Genomic DNA, 7,997 nt, shown 5'->3' with positions numbered 1-7,997 from the left:
AAGGTGTTTGCACACCTGTGTAAAACCACATTGTTGTCCTGTGGTCTAGGGAGACTTGCATATGCCTTGTCCCTTCTGCTCCTAGATCTAATAGGTTTAGGATAAAGTCCTCTAGGAGGTAACTGTCAAAGTTTGGGTGCTCAAGCCATGGCATAAACCCTTTCCTGCAAGAAACAGGGAGCTGCATTTTTAAAGCCCCTTCTCTGCCCTGTTCCTGAGGGATGAACCCTACCTACATGCCCATATAAAACTGCCACTTTTTTCTGCAGGCTAGAGAAACTCATGTGTGTCTAATTCTCTCTGCTTCCAGAGCTGGTGAAAAAAGTCAAGCCCTTGGGAGCCTTAAGGTTAGGGCACTCTATTTGCGGTACCTTCGTCTCCCCAAGGAGAAGCTGGATGTTGGGAGTTTCCTTTCCCAGTGTTATGGCACAGTGCCCAGGGTGGGGTCTGTGCCGAATGTGCCTCGGCTTTTCCTATCCGTTCCATGTGGATATTTATCTTAGTTACCAAGTGGGTAGGGATCTCTCAACTCATCTCTGACTTCCCCCAGTGGGAACAGATCCATAAATAGATGTTTATTTGGAATTTCTGTAGGAGAGAGAGAGTTAAGATCTTGCTATTCTAGGCCACACCTGTAATCCTAGCACTCTGGGAGGCCGAGGTGGGGCGATTGCTTGAGCTCACAAGTTTGAGACCAGCCTAAGAAAAAGTAAGACTTTGTCTCTACTAAAAATAGAGAAACTGAGGCAAGAGGATTGCTTGAGCCTTAGAGTTGGTGGTTGCTGTGAGCTATGACTCCATGGCACTCAACCTAGGGCAACAGCTTGAGACTCTGTCTCAAAAAAAAAAAAAAAAAGGATCTTGCTATTCTGCCAAGTTTCTGATATCACCTAGAAATTTCTTTAAACAAATTATGTATTAACTCTCAAAACTTTACCTCAGCCCTCTTAGGGGCAGAGAATTAAGTTGACATAAGATAGAAAACAAGAGAAAAGTATACAGATTTTATTTTACATGGACATGGAAGTTCTCACAGTTGTCACGGGAAAATGAAAACCCAAAGAAAGTGGAAAAGCCCAAATGTTTATGTAGTAGATTGAACAAGAGTGGTAATGGTGGAAAAACTAAAAGGTATGGGGAGAAAAAGGAAGGTAAAGGTTACACTGGCCAGGCGTGGTGGCACACACCTGTAATTCCAGCACCTTGGGAGGCCAAAGCAGGAGGATCACTTGAGACCAGTTCAAGATTGGCCTGAGCAACATAAAGAGATCTGACTCTACAAAAGTTATAAAAATTAGCTGGGCATGGTCGCATGTACCTATAATCCCAGCTGGGGCAGAAGGTGCAGTTGAGCCTGGGTGTTTGAGTTGATTGTGAGCTATGATGCCACTACACTCTATCCCAGGTGACAGAGCAAGACCCTGTCTAGAAAAAAAAAAAAAAAAAAAGATTATTTTAACAAGTTCTGTTTGTACAGATTTTTCTTGGCATCAACTCCCCAACTCTGTTAATGTTTCTTTTTTCCTGGTACAGAGAGAAAGGAGGAGTTCAGAGTATCACTTTTTTTATCTAGTGTTTTTCAAATGCCTTTTGCTGGAAATAATTCTTACACTTTAGTGACATAATTTGAACTGACATATTCTGCCACCTTTCCCAACTCAAATGTTTAACGAAAAAGAAGGAACATATTTTATCTAAGGAGCTTAACACAATCAACTAACATAATTATTGCTATTTACTTGAGTGCCCAAAACAGAAATGTAGTCCAGCATTTATGAACAGCCTTCATAATATTTTTTATTTTTCTCTCCTATCAACAATATAATTGTTGATTGTATCAACAGTCCATTGCTCTAGTTTTAATATATAGGCTGTTGATGAAACCATATACAGAAAACTTCCAGTATTGCCAAAAAAGGGAATAAAAGCCAATTTCTCCAGTGACAGCAAGGCAAGACCTGAACAAAATTATGAAGAAGGTTGGGAGTTGTTAATCATTGATTTAACGATGTAGAGTGAGTTGTCACACAAGATGAAGAGTGGCCAAGTCCTCTGCACTGCATTTATGTAGAATTGGAGGTGAATTCAGGTACTTTGTGATCTTGGGATGCTGAAAAGCCCAATAATTACATGAAACACATTGTATCACAGTGGCACAGCTGTTGCCCTAACAAACATTGATTCTTCTTTGTTTCTTTCTCCTGAACACACAAGACAATTTTTTTTTTTTTTTAACAGGACAGTTTTTAAGAAAGGAAGTACAGACAGTGCATACTATTGAAAAAACCACAGTGAATGCCTGTTGTGGCTGTATCTCCCCACACCTCTTTGGTATGTTTAAGCCCTAACCCCAAATGTGTGTCTATATTTAGAGATAGAGAGTTTAAGGAGATAAAGCTAAATGAGGTGGTAAGCCGGGTGTGGTGGCTCGTACCTGTAATCCCAGCAATTGGGAAGCTAGGTGGGGTGGGGGCCGGTAGATTGCTTGAGCTCAGGAGTTTGAGACCAGCCCCAGCAAGAGTGAGATGCGAATTCTATAAAAAGCAGGAGAACTAGCCGGGCGTTGTGGGAGAGTCCTATAGTCCCAGCTACTCGGAGACTGAGGCAAGAGGGTAGCTTGAGCCCAAGAATTGAAGTTGCTGTGAGCTGTGACGCTCTGCCCAGGGCAACAGAGTGAGACTCGGTCTCCAAAAAAAAATAAATAAATAAAACTTAAAAATATATAAATAAGGTCATAAGAGTAGTATCCTTACTGGTGTCTATGAGACGAGGAAGAGACACCGTACGACTCTCCCTCCACGTGAGCGCAGAGGAAAGGCCTCCTGGACACACAGTGAGAAGGTGGTCATCTGCCAGCCAGAAAGAGAAGCCTCACCACAAATCAGCCCCACAGGCACCTGGGATTGGATTTTTAGTCTCTAGAACTATGAGACAATAAATGTCTGTTGTGAAGCCACCCAGCCTGTGAAGCCACCAAGCCTGTGTTTTTTTTTTTTTTGTAGAGACTGAGTCTCACTTTACTGCTCTCGGTAAAGTGCCATGACGTCACACGGCTCGCAGCAACCTCCAGATCTTGGGCTTCCGAGATTCTCCTGCCTCAGCCTACGGAGCACAGCAACCTCCAGATCTTGGGCTTCCGAGATTCTCCTGCCTCAGCCTACGGAGCACAGCAACCTCCAGATCTTGGGCTTCTGCGATTCTCCTGCCTCAGCCTCCGGAGCAGCTGGGACTATAGGCGCCCCCCACAACGCACGGCTTTTTTTTTGGTTGCAGTTTGGTCGAGGCCGGGTTTGAACCGCTACCCTCAGTATATGGGGCCAGCGCCCTACTCACTGAGCCACAGGCGCCACCCCAGCCTGGGGTATTTTTTTATAGCAGCCCTAGTAGACTGATACAGTGCCTTAGCATCTTTCGTTAAGACCCTCTTTTTTTTTTTTTTCTTGAGACAGGGTTTCTCTCTGTTGTCCAGGGTAGAGTGCAGTGGCATCATCATAGCTGACCGCAACCTTAAACTCCTAGGCTCAAGTAATCTTGCTTCAGTTTCCCAAGTAGCTGGGACTACAAGCACCCACCATGACATCCAGCTAATTTTTCTACTTTAGTAGAAATAGGGTCTCTAATTCTCTGGGTTCAAGCAATCCACCTGCCTCAGCCTCCTGAGGATGCTCTTTTTATTCAACTTCTTAGTTATCCTGAGAAGATAACTGAAGTTTACCTGTTACCTTTTTTCAAGGAATGCTACTCAACCTTCCGGTCTCATTTCTCTTTCTCAGTAACTTCTGGTCATTTTGCATTGCTAGCTTGTATTGAAATACAACTTTGTGCTCTTTAGATAAGAAATTGAGGACATGACTGAGGTCTGTGGCAGAGAAGGACGCGCTACGTGGGAGAGATTTAGGCCAAAGTGGATGGCGGGCGGGATGGAGGCGACCTTGTAGCAGCACTTGGAGGACACAATGAAGAATCCGTCCATTATTGGAGTCCTGTGCACAGATTCACAATGACTTAATCTGGACTGCCGTGGGACCCTGTCAGGTGAACATGCTGGAGTGATACCTGTTCTAGCCCAGCAAGCAGCTAAGCTAACCTCTGACCCCACTGATATTCCTGTGGTCCACCTAGAATCAGATAATGGGAACATTATGATCCAGAAACATGATGGCATCACAGTGGCAGTGCATGAAATGGCCTCCTGACATCTCACATCAGCTCTCTAGTAGCCTTTCGTTGGGACTCAATGCTAACGATGTTGATGATCTTATAGAATTACTGAAGTTCCAGCAGTTAGGCTATTTATTTAATGGACATTGGGCACTTTTCTATTTATTCTGGGCTAAGTTGCTTCTTAACTAACTCTATGGCCTGACTAACCTATCAAGATACTAAATATTAGTAAGAAAGGATCATGTTTTTAAGCAGCAGGTCCAGGTCACTTCGTATATAGAATTTTGTTATGTTTAATAAATCTGTTTAGAAGAAAAAAAAGGAAATTGAGGAAAATGTAATACAATATAATTTTGCTCCTTGAAAAGACTTGTTAAAGAAAATACAGCTGGCCAGTTCCAGTGGCTGACGCCTATAATCCTAGCCCTTTGGGAGGCTGAGGTGGGTGGATCTTCTAAGCCCAGGAGTTCAAGACCAGCCTAAGCAAGAGCAAGACGCGTTTCTAAAAAATAATCAAGCATTGTGGTGGACGCCTACATCCCACCTACTTGGGAGGCTGAGGCTAGATCGCTTGAACCTAAGAGTTGGAGGTTATTGTGAGTTGTGATGCCACTGCACTCTACTGAGGATGACAAAGTGAGACTCTTTCTTGATAAAAGAAAAAAAGAAAAGGAAAAAATCGAAAAATACAGCTTATAACTCAGGTTTAGAATCAAATTGCCAAAATTAGTTTCTGTATGGACTTGCATTATTTTTTTCTTTGTATTATATGTATTAACCTAAGTTAATAGAAAAAAATGCATATAAATGCTACACAAAATGCTACACTGTATGCCATATGATTTTTATTTTATTTATTAATTATTATTATTATTTTAATGACGCAGTCTCACTTTGTTGTCCTTGGTAGAGTGCCATGGTGTAATAGCTCACAGCAACCTCAAACTCTTGGGCTCAAGTGATCCTCTTGTCTCAGCCTCCCAAGCAGCTAGGACTACAGGTGCCTGCCACAATGCCCAAATAGCTGGGGTCTTGCTCTAGGTCAGGCTGGTCTCAAACTCCTGAGCTCAGGCAATCCACCTGCCTCAGCCTCCCAAGGTGCTAAGATTACAGATGTGAGCCATGGTGACCAGCCTTTATGTTAATTTTTGAGGACAGGGTTTCACTCCATAGAAGACAGGGCTAGAGTTCAGTGGTGTCATCATACCTCACTACAATCTCAGACTCCTGGGCTCAATTGATCTTCCTCCTTCAGCCTCTGGAGTAGCTGGGATTACAGGTATGCACCACCATATCTGCCTAATTTTTCCTTTTAATTTTGGTAGAAATAGTCTCACTGTGTTGCTCAGGCTGGTCTTAACCTCCTGAACTCAAAGGATTTTCCCATCCCAGCCTCCTAAAGTGCTAGGATTATAGGCATGAGCCATTGTGCCCAGCCTAATTAGTTTTTAAGACCTTTTGTCAGGGCAGTTAAGCTCTGGGCTTGTTTTCTTGTCTTATTTTGAGATTGTTTGTGTTTTTCCTTGAGTTGTGTGGTTGAAAACCAATGGATAAGACGGTCTTTAAGATTCCTTCGAGTTCTAACATTCTCTCACTCCTATGTCATAAACTCACAATCTGAGCTTCAGGGCATGCTGGGACATTCCAAACAGCAGGATCTAGGAGCCAGAGCCAGAGAGAGGCATTGCCGAGGAGAAGCCAGCAGACGCATCAACTCCCACTGGGGAGAAGGTGTGCAGACAAATCAGCAAGTCCAGGGGGGTGCAGCGAACTCCAGGTGGATCTGGGTCAGTAATGCTCTCCAAGAGGGGAAACTTGATTCCAGAACATGGCCCCATGTGTGGGATTTCTGGGCAGTGGTGATTTTCAGCCATCAGATGCTTTTCCAGGAACATAATTCAGGGAGGGCTGTCACAATAGAGTCATTGTGAGAGTTGTAAAGGGAAGAAGGTGGACTAAATTGGGTGAAGGAAATTTGAATTATGGTCTACCAAGCTGGGGTGCAGGAAGCTTTGTTGCCTGAATGGAAGCTGCATAGGGAGAGAGAACCCTGCTAGCTCAGTTAGACAGACTGCCCATCCCAGGAAGCTGTAAGTTTGAGTGAGTAAATGTGTCTGTCGCTGGGGGTAAGGAGTAGAGGGGAGCCTCTGCTCAACATTCACATAGACATTCAGGGCTCTCTTTGATTTTGGCATAATGATTTTTTCCAAGCCCTTTGTGAGAGGGGAGAGCTTCTCCATTTTTGGCAGGCTGGATTTCAGAAATGGGCAAGGCTGAGCCAACAGCAATGACTGGCACTCAGCAAGTAGAAGAGAGAACAGACTTCTCCGTGGCCTTTTCAGAGATGGAATGCGGGCTAACTGGTAGTCATAGGAGGAAGACTTGGCCTGAGCTGCCCTGAAATGAAATTTTTATCACTTAAGTATTAAATTAGAGTTGTCTGAAGATCTATGGGGGATACTGTGGAAGGGATTCCTGTGTTGAGTGGGAAATTGAACCAGAAAATAAGAGTCAAGTCAACTGTATTTTCACTTTTTACCCCATTATAGGTTCTTTTAATGAATCATATTAAATCACATAAGATATACCAGGAGTAGGTATGATCCAGCTTTAGGTGTTGTCCTCCTCTATTACAAATATAATTCACACAGTTAACTTCATTTTTGCTCAGTCAATTTGGATCTGGGGTTCCTCAAGCTCCCCTTTAGTGGTTTCTGCCTTCTTTGCTCAGTTCCTGGAACTCTGATTTTGCACAAGTATGACTGACTTGATGTACCATTTTATTATATTTTTTATATTTATTTATTTATTTATTTTGAGACAGAGTCTCACTATGTCATCCTCAGTAGAGTGCCATGGTGTCACAGGTCACAGCAACCTCATACACTTGGGCTTAAGCAATTCTCTTGCCTCAGCCTCCCCAGCATCTGGGACTACAGGCGCCTGCCATAATGCCCAGCTATTCGTTATTGTTGTTGCTGTTGTCATTGTTGGTTAGCTGGCCTGGGCTGGGTTCGAACCCACCAACTTTGGTGTATGTGGCTGGTGCTGTAACCACTGTGCTACGGACGCTGAACCTGTTTTGTTTTGTTTTTTTTGACACAGTCTCACCCTGGCTAGAGTGCCATAACATCATTGCTCACAGCAACCTCAAACTCTAGGGCTAAAATGATCCTCTTGCCTCAGCCTCCCGAGTAGCTGGGACCACAAGCATCTGCCACCATGCCTGGCTAATTTTTCTAGTTTTAGTAGAGATGAGGTCTCACTCTTGCTCAGGCTAGTATGGAACTCCTGAATTCAAGCAGTCCACCTGCCTTGGCCTCCCAGAGTGCTAGGATTGTAGGCATGATCCCCTGTGTCCGGCCTGATGTCCAATTTTAGATGTAAAACACAGCCCAACCTGGAAGTGTCCCTGGACAGAAACAGATTAGATGGGCTCTTTTTACTTTTCTTTTCTTTTCTTCATTCCTTTTTTTTCATTCTTTCAGAGATTGGTCCTTTCCTAGGCTGACCTTGAGCTCATGGGCTCAAAGGATTCTCCTGCCTCCACCTCCTGAGTAGTTGGGACTATGGACATGTGTTATTGTCCTTGGCTTACATGGGTCTGTTTTCAGTTCAGCCATGCTGCTGAGAGAGGGGAATTGTATAGCATTCACCATTGTTATTTCCTTCTTTTATGCAGTGACCTGAGCTAACTGTGCTTCCAAAGCTATACTTTTCAAGAAGAGAGCATTTGAGGACAAAATTAAATTAAAGGAATGGAGACAGGAAAATGAGATGAGGCTATTTTTGAGCAGTGGCTGAAAATGTACTTGGGAGGAGAAGTGACTGCC

At 43.6% G+C, this 7,997-nt stretch overlaps 1 pseudogene; it reads left to right on the top strand.

Moving 5' to 3' along the window:
* The first annotated feature begins 3,920 nt into the window (after positions 1-3,920).
* On the top strand, positions 3,921-4,204 carry LOC128588585 (ragulator complex protein LAMTOR5-like; annotated as a pseudogene).
* The last annotated feature ends 3,793 nt before the right edge of the window (positions 4,205-7,997 follow it).

Source organism: Nycticebus coucang, chromosome 6 (genome assembly GCF_027406575.1).
Source record: "Nycticebus coucang isolate mNycCou1 chromosome 6, mNycCou1.pri, whole genome shotgun sequence".
NCBI classification, from domain to species: domain Eukaryota; kingdom Metazoa; phylum Chordata; class Mammalia; order Primates; family Lorisidae; genus Nycticebus; species Nycticebus coucang.
Note: the sequence above shows the minus strand (reverse complement) of the source record. Positions and strands in the feature narration are given on the sequence as shown.